This window comes from Lissotriton vulgaris, chromosome 5 (genome assembly GCF_964263255.1).
Source record: "Lissotriton vulgaris chromosome 5, aLisVul1.2, whole genome shotgun sequence".
In the NCBI taxonomy this organism is placed as follows: Eukaryota; Metazoa; Chordata; class Amphibia; order Caudata; family Salamandridae; genus Lissotriton; species Lissotriton vulgaris.
Window position 1 is genome coordinate 212,448,806 of NC_141693.1, and position 15,086 is coordinate 212,463,891.

At 51.0% G+C, this 15,086-nt stretch overlaps 1 protein-coding gene across 2 annotated transcripts in view; it reads left to right on the top strand.

Annotated features, from left to right (window-relative positions):
- Positions 1 to 13,582: 13,582 nt before the first annotated feature.
- The window catches only part of LOC147710516 (ectonucleoside triphosphate diphosphohydrolase 8-like), a 615,095-nt gene continuing 613,591 nt past the window's right edge, over positions 13,583 to 15,086 (top strand). For both annotated transcript variants that reach the window (XR_015295864.1, XM_086921187.1), the window contains exon 1: positions 13,583 to 13,766. The gene's annotated coding sequence lies outside the window, so the exon portion shown is untranslated. The remainder of the gene's footprint in view (positions 13,767 to 15,086) is intronic.

The window sequence follows — 15,086 nt, forward strand, 5'->3', positions numbered from 1 at the left end:
CCGAACGTAATTATACGGTAGCTGAGCGCGAGTTGTTGGCAGTGAAATTGTCTTTTGAGGAATGGCGTCACTATCTGTGGGGGGCCCGTCACACCATCACAATCTACACAGACCACAAGAATCTGGAGTTTTTTAGATCAGCCAGGGCCTTGACGCCAAGACAAATGCGGTGGGTCTTGTTCTTTAATGAATATGATTTTATCATCACCTACAGACCTGCCGCTCAGCAGATTAAATCAGACGCACTGTCCCGGATTCATGTCGACCCGGAGGAAGTGAAGTCAGGGAAGGAAAGTAGACCTATGCTTGATAGCAGGAGGATTGTGGGAGTGGCTTCGGTGGAAGAGTTTGTTTCCAGAGTAAAAGAACTGTTGCGCAATATGGACTTGACCCCTTGGTTACAACAGTCTCAGGTGGTGGTCAGAGAGGGGTTATTATATCAGGGTGATAGGTTGTTCGTTCCACCCGAGTTGAGACCAAAGGTGGTGGAATGGTGTCATTCATCCTCATTAGTCGCACACCCAGGAATTGGGAAGACAAAGGAGTTGTGCTTGAGGTGGTTTTGGTGGGAAACGGTGGCACAGGATATCCAGAAATACGTGACAGCCTGCCCTGTTTGTGCCATCAATAAGCCCTCACATAGTAAGCCCTCGGGCCTTTTGCATCCCTTGGCGGTACCCCCTTCCCCGTGGCATACCATCAGCATGGATTTTGTCACGGACCTTCCCTTGGTTTCCGGCTTCACTGCTATTTTTGTGGTAGTAGACTTGTTTACCAAAATGGCTCACTTTATACCACTTCGACAAATTCCCACAGCTAGGGAGATGGCATTGGAGTTCATGGTTTCAATTGTACGGTTACACGGGTTACCCACAGCAGTCATCTCAGACAGAGAGGCGCAATTTGTGTCTCATTTCTGGAGGGAGCTCTGTTTGGTGCTTAAGATGGACGTACGCTTGTCATCTGCGTACCATCCCCAGTCAGATGGGCAGACAGAACGTACCAACCAGACAATGGAACAGTTCTTGAGGTGCTTGACTACGTCCCTAGCGTGTGATTGGGTGATGGCATTGCCCATAGCGGAATTCGCTTATAATAACAGCATACACACGGCCTTGGGCATGACACCTTTCTTTTGCTCTATGGGATACCATCCTAGAGCCCTAGCCATCCAACCCACTGGGCATATGCCAGCCATTGATGAAGTATGTAAACGATTGGGGGACATCTGGGAAGTGGCTAGGGGCAGGTTACAGGAAGCCAAGACGGCAATGAAGGTACAGGCAGATCGCCATAGAGTTCCGGCACCTGGGTATAAGGTGGGCGATCAAGTATGGTTGGTTTCACGTAATTTGAGACTACAGGGATCTCGCAAACTACAGCCCCGGTATGTAGGCCCTTTTCCAGTGGTTCAGGTAGTTAACCCTGTGGCAATGAAGCTGTTATTACCATCGGACTATAAGATCCATCCTGTATTCCACACCTCATTGCTGAAGCCCTTTGTTCCGTCAGATCAGGTCTTGCCCCCTCCTGCCCCAGTATTAGTGGATGGCGAGGAGGAGTTCGAGGTTCAGGCCATTCTTGATTCGAGGCGAAGGAGGGGTAGGTTGTATTACCTGGTAGATTGGAAGGGGTATACCCCGGAGGATAGGACATGGGAACCAGCTGGGGGGGTACATGCGCCTCGGTTGGTGAGATTATTCCATAGACAGCATCCCCGGAAGCCACGACCTGTGGGGAGGCTCATTGGGGGGGGGTACTGTTAGGATCCGGTCCCCAGTCCTCTTTTTGCTGACCATGTCCTAAACCATCACATGACACACCAGTAGCATAAAAAGGAGTCCTACCCTTATGTCAATGCTTGTTATTGCTAACCTGTGGGTTCCTGCATCCTGGCTCCTGTGTTTCCTGTTGACTGCTGCTGTCTTTTCACGGGCTCGTGTAGAGACATTGGAGATTTCCCCCTTCTTTTTTATCCCCTATCCTTGCTTAGTTCCCTGCCCTGGTGCTCCGTTTTTGTATTTACCCTTGCCTGACCGCCCCTTCCCTTAGTGTGTGTCCCTTGTAGTTAGGGAGTAGATAGCGTCCTTAGTTTAGTGTCTCCTCCCCTTTATTTTTTTTACCTTTTTTGTGTGACTCGTCACCAACATTCAGGGGCTCCTGTTTGGTTGTTGCCGGTATCGCGTCTCGCTCCTGTCACGGAGACGCGGTGAGAGAAGCGCTGGTACGCGCGGAGAGGCGCGATTCTTCGTTGTTGTTGTGCAACTCGTCTGCCTCGTTTTAGGCAGAAGTGACGATTCCGGCTATTCCGCGAGAAAAACCCGGCGGGGTTTTTCTCTTGAGCACAGTAAAGCGGAAGAGTCTTCATGTCCCCTGGAGTTCCCTAGCCCCATTTCCGATCCCAAGATAGACAGGGGTTTTTTGTACATGCCTGGAATTAAGGTGTGTTTTTTACCCTGCAAGCACATAAATCGCCCAAACCACACACCCCTATAAAACGATCAGTCCTGTATTTATTTCGCCCAAGAGAGGTTATCTTGGGTCAGTGAACCTCTGGACTGACAACTCCCCGAAACAAAACCTGCATTATCTTCTGGTAAGTGTATGTGAAGTGGTGTTTTTTGGATATGGTCATATGACTCAGAGGTAGGATTGGGGACTGAGAAATTACCATAAGGTGTACTTTTTGTTTCACTGTTTATGCAGGTGCAGAAGGAGGAGGCGGGTGTTCATCTTACGACACATTACATGGGTGGAAGGTTTGGGTGCCTTTAAATTTTCCACCCCCTTTTCTGGGTCATCAGCTTACTCATATGTGTCGCTCAGTGAGAAGCTGGTGAGTCGGGGAAGTGGACTGGACTATTCCTCGTTCCTGCAGTGTGTGGGTTGGGCAGGAGCCTAACACATACCTCCTTTCAGTGTAATGTAACCCTTGAAACACATATTCAAAAATAGAAACTAACATTTTCAAAATAATTGAGATACCCATACCAGTTACAACAACCAATTCAGTAATTCCACCATCTATATACACATCCACTCATTCAGCAACAGTTCTATATAGTCACTCATACATATACTCACTCATCATATATAGTGATACATATATACATCCTGTTACACATCGACAGTCATCCAAAGGTTACTCACACACATACTCACACATGCAAATAAACTATTGAACATCCATGTATTTGCATATACAGCTATACACACACTAGCACATTACTTCTAAGGAAACTTACACATAAATACTCTCTTAAACAATCACTTATAGAAACACATACTTATTTAAACAGGAACTCTTTCAATCTCTCACTCTCACATATACTCACTTATATACATCAATACTCACATATACTAGATTAAAATATATGTAGTTACTCATAAAGACACTAGTGAGGCAGACATTCACTCACTAACACACATATATACACACTCATCCACCCAAACAGTCCTGCACATATGCTGTCTTCAAAACACATACAAACAGTGAGTCAGTCACCAACCCATGCAGCCACTTATACACAAAGTGAAACACTGATACATATATTTAAATATTTAAAAATTACTCGCTAATATATGTATTCACTAAGATACACTTTATAAGCCAGTTAACCAATCAATATTTTATTAAAAGTAAACATCCATTTACACACTTATTTAAACATTTATTCGTCCATCGACCTTTACATATACATATATAAAACATATTTATTTTTCAGAAAGACACACATTCACTGGATGGTGCTTCAGATAACCCAGTGGTTGCCCACTGGGGCCCTGTGGGTTAATAGAAGACTTTTCAATTGGAATTGTGCCGCTGCTGACAGCCAAGCGTTTCCTGCAGTTCTGGTGAAACAGCTGATTTGTTGGATTTCAAGGCCCTGTAGGCAGGGGCTTCCATCACACGAGATCACGGCTTGACCTCAACGAGTTTTGTGATCCTCTGGTAAACGCGGGGCCTTTCCAGAGAAGCAAGGTGCAGGCTGGAAGACGGAGCACCCACCGCCCCCTGACCACCCACTGCAAGGTGTGCCATCTGAACACCCACTGCAAGGTGTGCCACCCACTGCAAGGTGTGCCACCTGACCAACCACTGCAATGTGCGCCACCCACTGCAAGGTACACCACCTGACCACCCAATGCAATGTGCGCCACCTGACCACCCACTGCAAGGTACACCACCTGACCACCCAATGCAATGTGCACCACCTGACCACCCACTGCAAGGTGCGCCACCTGGCCACCCACTGCAAGGTGCGCCACCTGGCCACCCACTGCAAGGTGCGCCACCTGGCCACCCACTGCAAGGTGCGCCACCTGACCACCCACTGCAAGGTGTACCACCTGACCACCCACTGCATGGTGCACCACCTGACCACCCACTGCAAGGTGCACCACCTGACCACCCACTGCAAGGTGCACCACCTGACCTCCCACTGCAAGGTGCACCACCTGACCTCCCACTGCAAGGTGTACAACCTGACCACCCACTGCAAGGTGCACCATCTGACCACCCACTGCAAGGTGTGCCACCCGACCACCCACTGCAAGGTGTGCCACCCGACCACCCACTGCAAGGTGCGCCACCTGACTACCCACAGCAAGGTGCACCACCTGACCACCCACTGCAAGGTGCACCACCTGACCACCCACTGCAAGGTGTGCCACCTGACCATCCACAGCAAGGTGCACAATTTGACCACCCACTGCAAGGTGTGCCATCTGACCACACACTGCAAAGTATACCACCTGACCACCCACTGCAATGTGCACCACCTGACCACCCACAGCAAGGTGTGCCACCAGACCACCCACACCAAGGTGTGCCACCAGACCACCCACTGCAAGATGCAGCACCTGACCACCCACAGCAAGGTGTGCCACCTAACCACCCACTGCAAGGTGCACCACCTGACCACCCACTGTAAAGTACACCATCTGACTACCCACTGAAAGGTGTGCCACCTGACCACCCACAGCAAAGTGTACATCACCATTAAAGTAGCAGCGGCTTGAAACACAACTAAAGTTGATGCCACGAATGCCAGGGTCAGCACCAGACTCGCAAGCTCTACAGCACATTTACAAACACGCTCTCACTCATGCTCATTTTAAACTCTCTCACTCACACTCTCTCACTTCCCTACTCACACTGATTCAGTGCAATGCACTATCACTTTCGCTCACTTGCCCTCATTCTCAATCTCACTCGTTCTAAGTCACAATAGCAGTCACTCACTCCTGTCTCTCACTCACTTTCAAACACACACTCATCTGCATGCACACGTTTGACAGATTATTTTTGCACTTCCATGTAGCTGCATGCCCTGGTTCACTCCAGCTCCTCTCTTGCTAGAGGTGAATGAATTCTAAAGCCAGGCACATAGCTTTCTCCGGACCGGCCTGCGCAAAGCCTTTGCGCTGGTACTGGGACGCATAGTCCTGCACCTGCATGCGTCACTCTGGGTCGGGGAAGTCACTCATAAGGAGCCCTCCTTTTTAGTGTAAAAATAATGTTGATGATACTGATTATGACGGACCAAACTCAATGTTCCATTTTCTCAGAGCGGGTCTCAGTACCAAACGCCACTGAAAGCAGCAGCTGGCATAAATAAGGGTTTGGGACTAGGCACTCTGTTGAGAAAAAAAACGATGGATTGGCATGCAGCCGAAGTGATTGCCAGTGGATGAGATTAATAATTCAAGCATTCCAACCATCATTGCGTCCCAATTACTTTAAGGAAGACAACAGGAAGTACTCCAGAGGTCGGGCTTACATCCCGCCCACCGGTAAAAAAAATGGTGGGGAGCCACGGCCAACTGCTGATTAGATCAAGGGAGCCACAGGTCAAAAAAGTTTGGGAACCCCTGCGTTAACCCTAGGAAGCCCTAACCCTACACCCCTAATCAATCCTCACCTGCCTCTTTCACTCCAGCATGACAGACAATGCCAGCAACTCCTTTCCTGTGGAAAAAAAAGAAGAAAGAGTTAACGTCTTCAGCGAGAAGCCGCTGACGAAAAAAGAGGGCGGGGCTTCGGACACCGAGGCCTGATCACAGAGAAGAGCAGAGAGCCAGTGTAGGACAAACGGATTGGCAGAGGAGAAAAGGGGGAAGCACCCAGAAGGCATCATGAAGAGCAGCGTGGAGTCAAATGGCGCTGAGAAGGAGAGGAACTGGACCAGATTGATGGAGGACGACAAAGGTCCCGAGCGAGATAACAGAGAAAGAAGACCAGCCCCCATGAAGATGATGGCACTCCAGAAGCCTGGAATGAAGTGTGGTTGTGGCCCTGGGAAGTGTGACTCTGCGTCGCGACTCAGGAGAGTTGAGGCTTGCCTGGTACGTTTGGGTACAGGAAGGGCGAGATTTAGGGGGCGGCTTGGGAAAGGAGAAAGGGGATAGGTTGAGATGGGTGGGAAACAAGAAGCCAGATTAAGACACTATACTAATTGCAAGACTGGAGGCATCTGGAAAAAGCAAGCGTGATTGGTAATTCTTTTTGGACCACACTTTTGGTTTCTTTTTTCTTTTTATTTCTCTCTTTTCTTACCGGTTCTGGTTAAAATTCTTTTTGTTCGTTCGTTTTTGAAAGGGGCATCGGAACACAAGAGATGGCATATAGATAAGAAAGAGATAGAAGAAAAGACTGTCCTATAAAAGGATAATCAAACGTTTAAAAAGGCCCTGAGAAAGAGGGGTATAGTTGATTAAAGAATATAAAATGTTGACTATAGGATACAGCACGTATTCACATGATCTTCTTGTGCACTTCCCCGGGCTTTAAGTGGGATGAAAAAACTGGAGGGTCTCTCAAAGGGGCGTGCCCAGTGTAATTAGGGGCGTGGCTTTAAATCACTTACGCAAAAAATCTGTGCTTAGCATAGTGTGCCGCCCGACTTGTAATTTGCTGTTTCCGTCATTGCATCCAAATATTTGATACAAGTAACATCAAACCTACAGTAAGTAAGTAATATTGGCTTTGTCAATGGTTATTACTTGCAGAAGATAAATAAGCTACTTGTATATAATATTGAGAAAGCTTCCAATTAAATCCTTGGTGACCCTACCACAATGTTGCTGCTCCTGAGTTTTAGAAAGAGAAGGGAAATCCAGAAAGAAAATGACTCCTAAAGGATTTCCCTTCCCCCACAATGCTCCCCTGGCATGACGTCATGCTGTAACTTCTCTACTACTGAGAAGTGAGCAGTGTGAGCAGTGCACATCCATGTGCCTGGTGCTGTCTCGAAACGGGTCTCTATCAGGCTTTGTTTTGAGCCATGGCACTTTTTTCCGGGCTGCAGTGACAGCAAACAGCGGTCATTGCAGTCCAGGAAAAAAAAAACGGGCTGCCTGTGTCAGGGCTCAAAACAGAGCCCGATAGAGGCCCGTTTCGAGGCCCCAGAAAAAAACTACCGGTGCTCAGACCCCTTGAGTCCCGGCCCACTTAAAGCCCTGGCACTTCCCCATTCTCACAATCCAGTAGCGAAAGCGAGAGAGACTGATGTAGTGTTCTGGTGTAGGCCTAGTAATCAGAGGCTGCAGGACACACGTGTGCTGTTAGTGGCGGGCACGTAATCTGACCACGCCCAGAGCCCTGGGCCTTTTATTCACAGCTTTGCGTGTCCAACGCTTACGTTGGGCTGAACCAAAGTCCCTCTACGCTGGAGGGGACAAACTAAGAGAAACAGTGGGAGGGGGCGTGTGCTGCAGTGGTACACCCCACTGCCAGCAACACTACATTCCTCCTTCACCTAGGGATAAAACAAAATGGAGTACAATGGCACACAAATGTCTCTCATAGTCAGTGGTTGTGCTGTAACAAACATAACGCGCTGTCTTTAACAGTATTCGCCAAACTGTCTCTGGTATAGTCTCTGAAACTACTGTGAGATCCACAACATACAGGATATAAAACAGAACAGTCTTACTTTATTCTCGGCGGGGTCACCATCTCGGTCAGTTCAACGCCAGCACTGGGCCACAAAGTCCCGATACCTCTGGGAAGGTTTGGGGCATGGACGTAGACTGTATTTTGCTTGGCTTTGCCCTTCCGCCGTGGTCGGGGATTGTTCTTCCGATTCTCTGGTCTCGTTGACGCTGGGGCCTTCTGCTGGTCTCTCGGGCTCCCTCTCGCTCAGGGTGATGTTGCCGGTCTGGCTCGTCAGGGTGTCTGCTCCAGTTGGTTCTGACGGTCTGCGCTGGGGGGGCGGGTGCCAGTCGTCCAGTTCCGGATCATCACCTCCTCCGGGTACTTTTTTGAAAAATGAGACGTTCCTTGTTACTACCTTCTCCCTTCAGGGGTCAAGCTCAAATGGTAGACGGAACTTCCCGCCAGGATGGCGATCCTTTACAAGAACCGTGTCCCCGACTTGAATTGGGCTGTCCACCGCCTTCCGTCTCTGGGACGCTTCCTGGTTGTTCTTGGCGCGCTGTTCCATGGACCGGTTCCTGGGGGTTGGGGCTAGCTCCCACGTGGGATGGTGTGGGATGGTGTCTGCGATTGCCCGGTTAAAGGAGAGCCGGCTTGGGGAGACTCCTGTGGTGCAGTGTGGAGTCAGGCGATATTCTCGAAGAAATTGATAGATGGCTAGCTCCAGACTGTGGCCGTCGGCTATTGCAATTTGGATAGTCTTGTTTAGAGTTCTCATTAGTCTTTCGACCTCTCCGTTGGCCTGGGGCCATCTTGGTGTTATTTGTTTATGTTTGATGCCATGGCCCTGCAGGTATTCCGTAAACTCGCTGCCATTGAACGGGGGTCCATTGTCAGTGCGGACTTCATCCATGAGCCCATGGGTGGCGAAGATTTTTTCGAATTTTGGGATCACTTCAGACGCCGCTGTCGATGTTACGATCTCCACTTCGGGGTAGCGAGAGAAGTCATCTATCACGACGAGCATGTACTTGCCTCCGGGGAGGCTGCCGAAGTCTGCGCTCACTCGCACCCAAGGGGACGTTGGCCCTTCTTCGGTGATTATGGGTGCTGGGGGGTTTGGTAGGCTCGTTGCTAGGCACACTGGACATCTTTGGATCACTTCCTCAACGGCTTTGTCGAGTCCTGGGAACCACAATTTGCTTCGGAGTCTGTTTTTAGACTTGACAATCCCCTGGTGTGACCCGTGTGCCAACAAGGCAGCTTGTTGGGCAAGGCTGTTGGGCAACACAAGGCGAGGGCCTCTCAGGAGGCATCCTTTGGCTGAGATGGATAGCTCGTGTCTGACTTGATACAGGGCTCTCAGGATAGCCTGGGCGTCTGGAGTGCGAAAAGACGCTGGGCTTTGCAGCGCTTTCCAGTCGCCAGATTCTATGGCGCAGATTGCAATTTGGAGACAGTCGTCATCTTTGGTGGCTCTCGCCACTTCATCCAGGGACATCGGCCGTGGTCTTGACCGTTCGACGATTAGCCGGACGTATTCTTCTGTGGCTGCTGCCTCGGCTGCCTCAGCATCGGTGACTGGACGGGCGTGCCTCGATAGGTAGTCCGCGGGGTTTCGTGTGCCGGGTCGGTATTCCACCGTAAACTGGAACTCCTGCAACTGCAGCACCCATTTTTCGATTCTCTGGGGTGGGCGAGAAGACGAGCCTTGGAAGAGCGGTATGAGGGGTTTATGATCGGTGATCACTGAGAAAGGATGTCCATAGAGGTAAATATGGAAATGGCGGCACCCCCATAGAATGGCGATGGCCTCTCTTTCAATTTGCGAATAACGTTGTTCGGTAGGTGTCAGGGTGCGGCTGGCGTATGCCACTTGGGCCCACTCTCCACACGCTTGTCGTTGTGACAGAACGGCCCCGAGGCCTGTGGGGCTGGCATCGACTAGCAGTTGTGATTCGTGTTGCGGGTTGAAATAGGCCAGGGTTGTGTCAGCCGACAGGGCTGCTTTGGTCTTTGTAAATGACTCTTGTTGTTCCGGGCCCCACGTCCAGGCGGTAGTTGACTTGGTGAGGTCGCGGAGGGGCCCTGTCAGGTCCGACAGATCCTTTATGAAGCGCCCGCAGTATGTCACCATACCCAGGAAACTGCGGACGGCCGTTACAGATGTGGGGGCTGGCGCATTGTGGATGTCTTTGACCTTCTCCGGGTCTGGGCCTACTCCTTGATCAGAGAACTTGTATCCAAAGAAGCTGATGTCTTTGCGTCGAAATGCACATTTGTCCTTGTGGAGGGTCAGCCCTCTCTCCTTTAGCCGGTTGAATACCGCTTGGAGGCATCTGATGTGTTCTTCCAAGGTCGGGCGTGTACCAGAATATCATCGCTCACATTGAGCACTCCGTCGAGGCCTTGTAGGACATTGTGAATGATGTTTTGAAATACTTCGGCTGCACTTGATATGCCGAAGTTGAGTCTGGTGTATCTCCATAGGCCTGCGTGGGTGGAGAAGGTCGTGATTGGGTGTGAGTCTAGGTGAAGAGGAATCTGATGATACCCCGACCTCAGGTCCATCTTGGAAAACCACTTGGAACCTGCGAGCTCCCCGATGATGTCGTCAATGGGCGGCGTCAGGTGACGTTCTCTCTTGATTGCTAGGTTGGGGAGGCGCATATCCACACAGATTCTTACTGCCTCGGGTTGCTTTGGCTTTCTGGCAACTACAATGGGGGATACCCATGGTGTGGGTCCGGTCACTCGTTCAATGATGCCGGCTTGTTCAAGCATCCTCAACTCGGCTTCAACTTTGGGCCGGAGGTGAAAAGCGATCCGTGTGTGCCGGAGGGCTACTGGGGCCACTGACTGGTCAATATGGAGTCGGACGGGGGGTGCCTCTTAAGCATCCGATGCCCTCGAACAGCGAGGAGTGTTCCGAAACCAGATGATCCAAACCATGGGCTTGTACTGTTAGGGCAAAGTGTATGAGCCCGAGCTCTCGTGCTGTTCTGCAACCAAGAAGGAACCCCGATCCTTCTTGAGATACGTAGATTTTTGTCTGCAGCTGCGTTGAGTCGTGGGACACAGCAGTCCGGAACACCCCGCACAGGCGCAGCGGGCGCCGGGTTCCGTAGGCGAAAACCTGAACTCTTGTGGGGTGAAGTGTGGGAGCATTCTCTAGGCTCTGGTACACGCTGGCGACCATGAGGTTTATCGTCGCGCCTGTGTCGATGAGAGCTCTGACTGCTTGGCCATGCACTTGGACGGTGCACATTGGTTCGGTCGAAGATGTGGCTGCTAGAGTATTGAGCATGCGCACCACGTGGACGGATGCGGCGTCTTCTTCATCGTCGTCCATGTCGCTTCTGTTTGACGTGTTCGGTAGTGGTGCTATCTGCCGCACCCTCCTGGGTGGGCCACTCTGCTTCTTCCTTTGCGACGACAGACAAACGCTCGCGAAGTGATTGGCCTTGCCGCAAGCGCTGCAGATCTTGCCTTGGGCTGGGCAGGCGCCTTTATGGGGAGTGGCGCCTCCGCACCACATGCATGCTTGATCGTGGGCGGATTGGGCCTGCTTCGGCCGCCCTTTTCGGGGAGGCCTCGTCCGGTTGTCTGTAGGCTGCGACTTGATGGCGCACACAGGTTCCGTCTTGACCGTGACCGCTAGTTTCGGCTCCATGTGGGCAGCACGGGCTTTGGAAAGTTCCTAAGACCGCCCTAGGGCTAGGATGTCGCGCATAGACATGGCGTCCGTTTCTAGCACCCTCTCCCGCAATTTTAGGGAGGCGCACCCCTGTATGAATTGGGCGCGAATTTCATCTTCAGCATCCGGGAGAGTGCACGTGCTGGCTAACTTCTTGAGCCGAGCGTAGAACACGTCTACGGACTCCTCTGGGAGTTGGCGTGCTTGGCGGAGTAGAAAGCATTCGTAATCCGCACTGGCGAATGGTTCAAAGTACCTTGTGATGGCGTCCCGTAGGGTGTTATACGTGTGAGGCGGGTGATGTCGTGGATGGCTTCACCTCCTAGGTGTAACAGCATTGCGCGACGTCGCGCCACGGCAATGTCCGCCGCGATGAAGTAATTTTCGAGACGCTCCACCCATTCCTTCACCGGGCAGCTTGAGAAGGGGGGGTCCCAGTGACAGCGAACGGTTCCAGGGGCGGCACGTTGGCCATGATGGCTGAAACACAGCAGGGGTGGTCGACAGGGGGGCTCTAGACAGTTGAAGTAGGCTCCAGCAGGCAGCAGACGTGGAACAGGCACTGTGGAGGGCTCGCCGGTACAGCGGAGGGCTCGTAGGCCTCATCCGCGAGAAGCGTGATGTTTGGCAGAATCCGATGACACACGCGATGCGTGAGGAATAGCAGGGAGACCGCGTAGCGCGCCAGAAACGTGGTGCGGGGCGCACACAGCGCATGCGCGGGACCGCCGTGGAGCTGACCGGGGCCGGGGACAGAGACGTGGCTTGGGGCCGGAGGCCGTGGGGAGCAGCGGGCAGACACCCTGGGGTACCTGACAGTGGCGCTCCAGGCCACGCAGCAGCGGAGGTCCCTGGACGGCCCGGGAGGCAGGGCGAAGGCACTCTGGAGCACCGGTGAGCGGCACAGACGGCAGCAGCAGGCAGGCTAGTGGCAATGTCGAGGTGAGCCACCGCGGGCTGTCGGCGGCTCAGGGGGGCGCTGGGCAGCACGCCACGTGTAGGCTGGAACGGTGATGGGCAGCCAGGAACAGTGTGGGCGGTGGCGGTAGGGCACGCAGTGGGCCGGATACTCAACCACCTCGTCGCCAGTGTAGTGTTCTGGTGTAGGCCTAGTAATCAGAGGCTGCAGGACACACGTGTGCTGTTAGTGGCGGGCACGTAACCTGACCACGCCCAGAGCCCTGGGCCTTTTATTCACAGCTTTGCGTGTCCAACGCATACGTTGGGCTGAACCAAAGTCCCTCTACGCTGGAGGGGACAAACTAAGAGAAACAGTGGGAGGGGGCGTGTGCTGCAGTGGTACACCCCACTGCCAGCAACACTACAACAGACTAGGACTCGCAAAGAGGGGGTGGGGGGTGGATGAGGATTTACAATTCACACTAGAAGACAGTTTAAATCCCAACACCTATGGGTGTGGTGATGGCCTCTATCCCTCACATATGAAATTCACCAGATCTATACTTACTTTACTCTCCCTTTCCTTTTTCTGAACCAACTGGGGACGATGTACCATGGAAGCCTGCGCCTAGGGGAAAAGAAAAAATAGAGAAGATTACCATTGGAAGCGGAAGAATCCAGAGACCGTAACGTCAACCACAGTACTATCTTGCTTTACTTCTAGAGACCTACTTCTCGCAGTTATTTTGCTCTGCTAAAAAGAGCAGCACATAGCCCTCTCTCCTTTCTCATTTCTCTTTTTCACACTCTCTAGTTGTGCTTCTGCCTTTGAACTTTAAGACTATGTTTGGCTGGGAGCGATGCTTCTGGAACTAATTCATGAACGAATTGTGAAATGTGCCTTTTATGTCGGCTGTCAAATTCTGCTTGGAGTATATATGTTTACTAGTTTTTCACCTTTAAATCTGTTCAGCTATTTGTAAATGTTTGCTCAACACTCCAAATTGTAATACAAATTTAAGAACAGAACCCTATTTTGGCTTGTACTCCTGCACCCGTCTGTTTCCTGAATCTGGACCCTTTGTCCTTAATTCTTTACCATCACTGTCCATAATTAGCCTTCTTGGCAGTTGGTTACCCTAGTGAGCAGAGTTGACGAGTTTTACTTTCATTCTTAGTTCTCAAACCAGGAAGCGACAGCAGCGCAGGAGAGAACAGACGTCGCACCAGAGGAGGAGGGCAGCGACCCAGAAAAGAAACTCTTTTTAGCCGAACGAACCAGATGTCTCTGTAAGTACATAAGCCAGGAGCCCACCGCAGGGTTTGGGGGGCAGTCGCGGCACATTGCCGAGTTCCCAGCACAGAATAATCGGGAACAGACTTTAAAATTTCACTCGGCGTTTCCGTGAAAGCTCGCAGGCGTGGCCGCCGCCGCCGTCTCGCTCGTATCGGCAGTCGGATGCCAGCGCCCCCTCCCGTCTCCTCAGCGAGTTCAGATGAGGAATGCACGCTTTTATTTGGCGTTTCTCTGTCACTGCACATAAAGTTACTCGTCCTTTCACTGCTGAATCACGTACAGCCGTGACCATACTTTGGACTGCCTGGTCGCATATGCACCCAGCGCATTTACGTAAATGTAACTTTCTAAAGATTGCACGACACGGGCATAATAACAGATTATGGTATCCGTAGGCGTTTTGGCTAGGCGAATAATCAGAAATAATTGGAAACACAGCCAAAAGCCTTTGTCTCAAGCTTTCCGAAACAATTAATGGCTAGCTTACAGCCTTACACAGGCGAGTTTTTTTTTTACTTAGCATCCTGGTACTTGTAGTCCTGAATTTATAATGAAGGGAACTGGACTACCTGAATACTGAGAGGAAAAACAGGCCATGCATGGAATAGAAAAAGTGCGCCAAAGCTATATATATATATATATTTATTTCATTGCATGGCTTACCGAGTAACATTTCTCTGCAGCAGGAAAGCCGCCCTACATTGAAGCAAAACACCAGAAAATATCTTGATTTTCCTTTTGCCCTAGTTCGGCCTCACACTCTGTGCATAACCAGCCTGGGATCTCCCAATGTATCATCAGTGCTGGCTGTCGGTAACTCCAGTCATTGCTACCAGTGCCGGTCCTAGGGTATGTGGGGCCCTGGGCAGAATAGGAACATGTGAGGCCCCTAAGCAGAGACTACGCGGGACCGGATCGGGCCGGCTAAGAAAAGTTGATTTTTTATTAAACCCCCGCCTCCCTTTTTTTAAATTAAAACCCCCGCCTCCTCCACGTGATTCCCGCCCCCATACCCGCGGGTCATGCCAGCTGCGACTGGGTTTCGTCAGTGGTTGTTAGCTGTTTAAGCTAAATGAGTAACTGCAATAAATGATTTTACTTTCACCTTGTTGTTTTGACCAATAAGTAGCACCTTCAACCACGTTTGCATAGAATCACAACTGGGATGCAGGACCATTGCTCTTTGTGCTCTGCAGAGAAGCCATTTTTTGAATGATCATGTAATCTGAACACCTTTTTGACCCACACAGTGTGAAAGTTGTACTGCCAGGAGCCTCAACTCCAAAGTGCTAATCTGTAACCTGTTATAAACA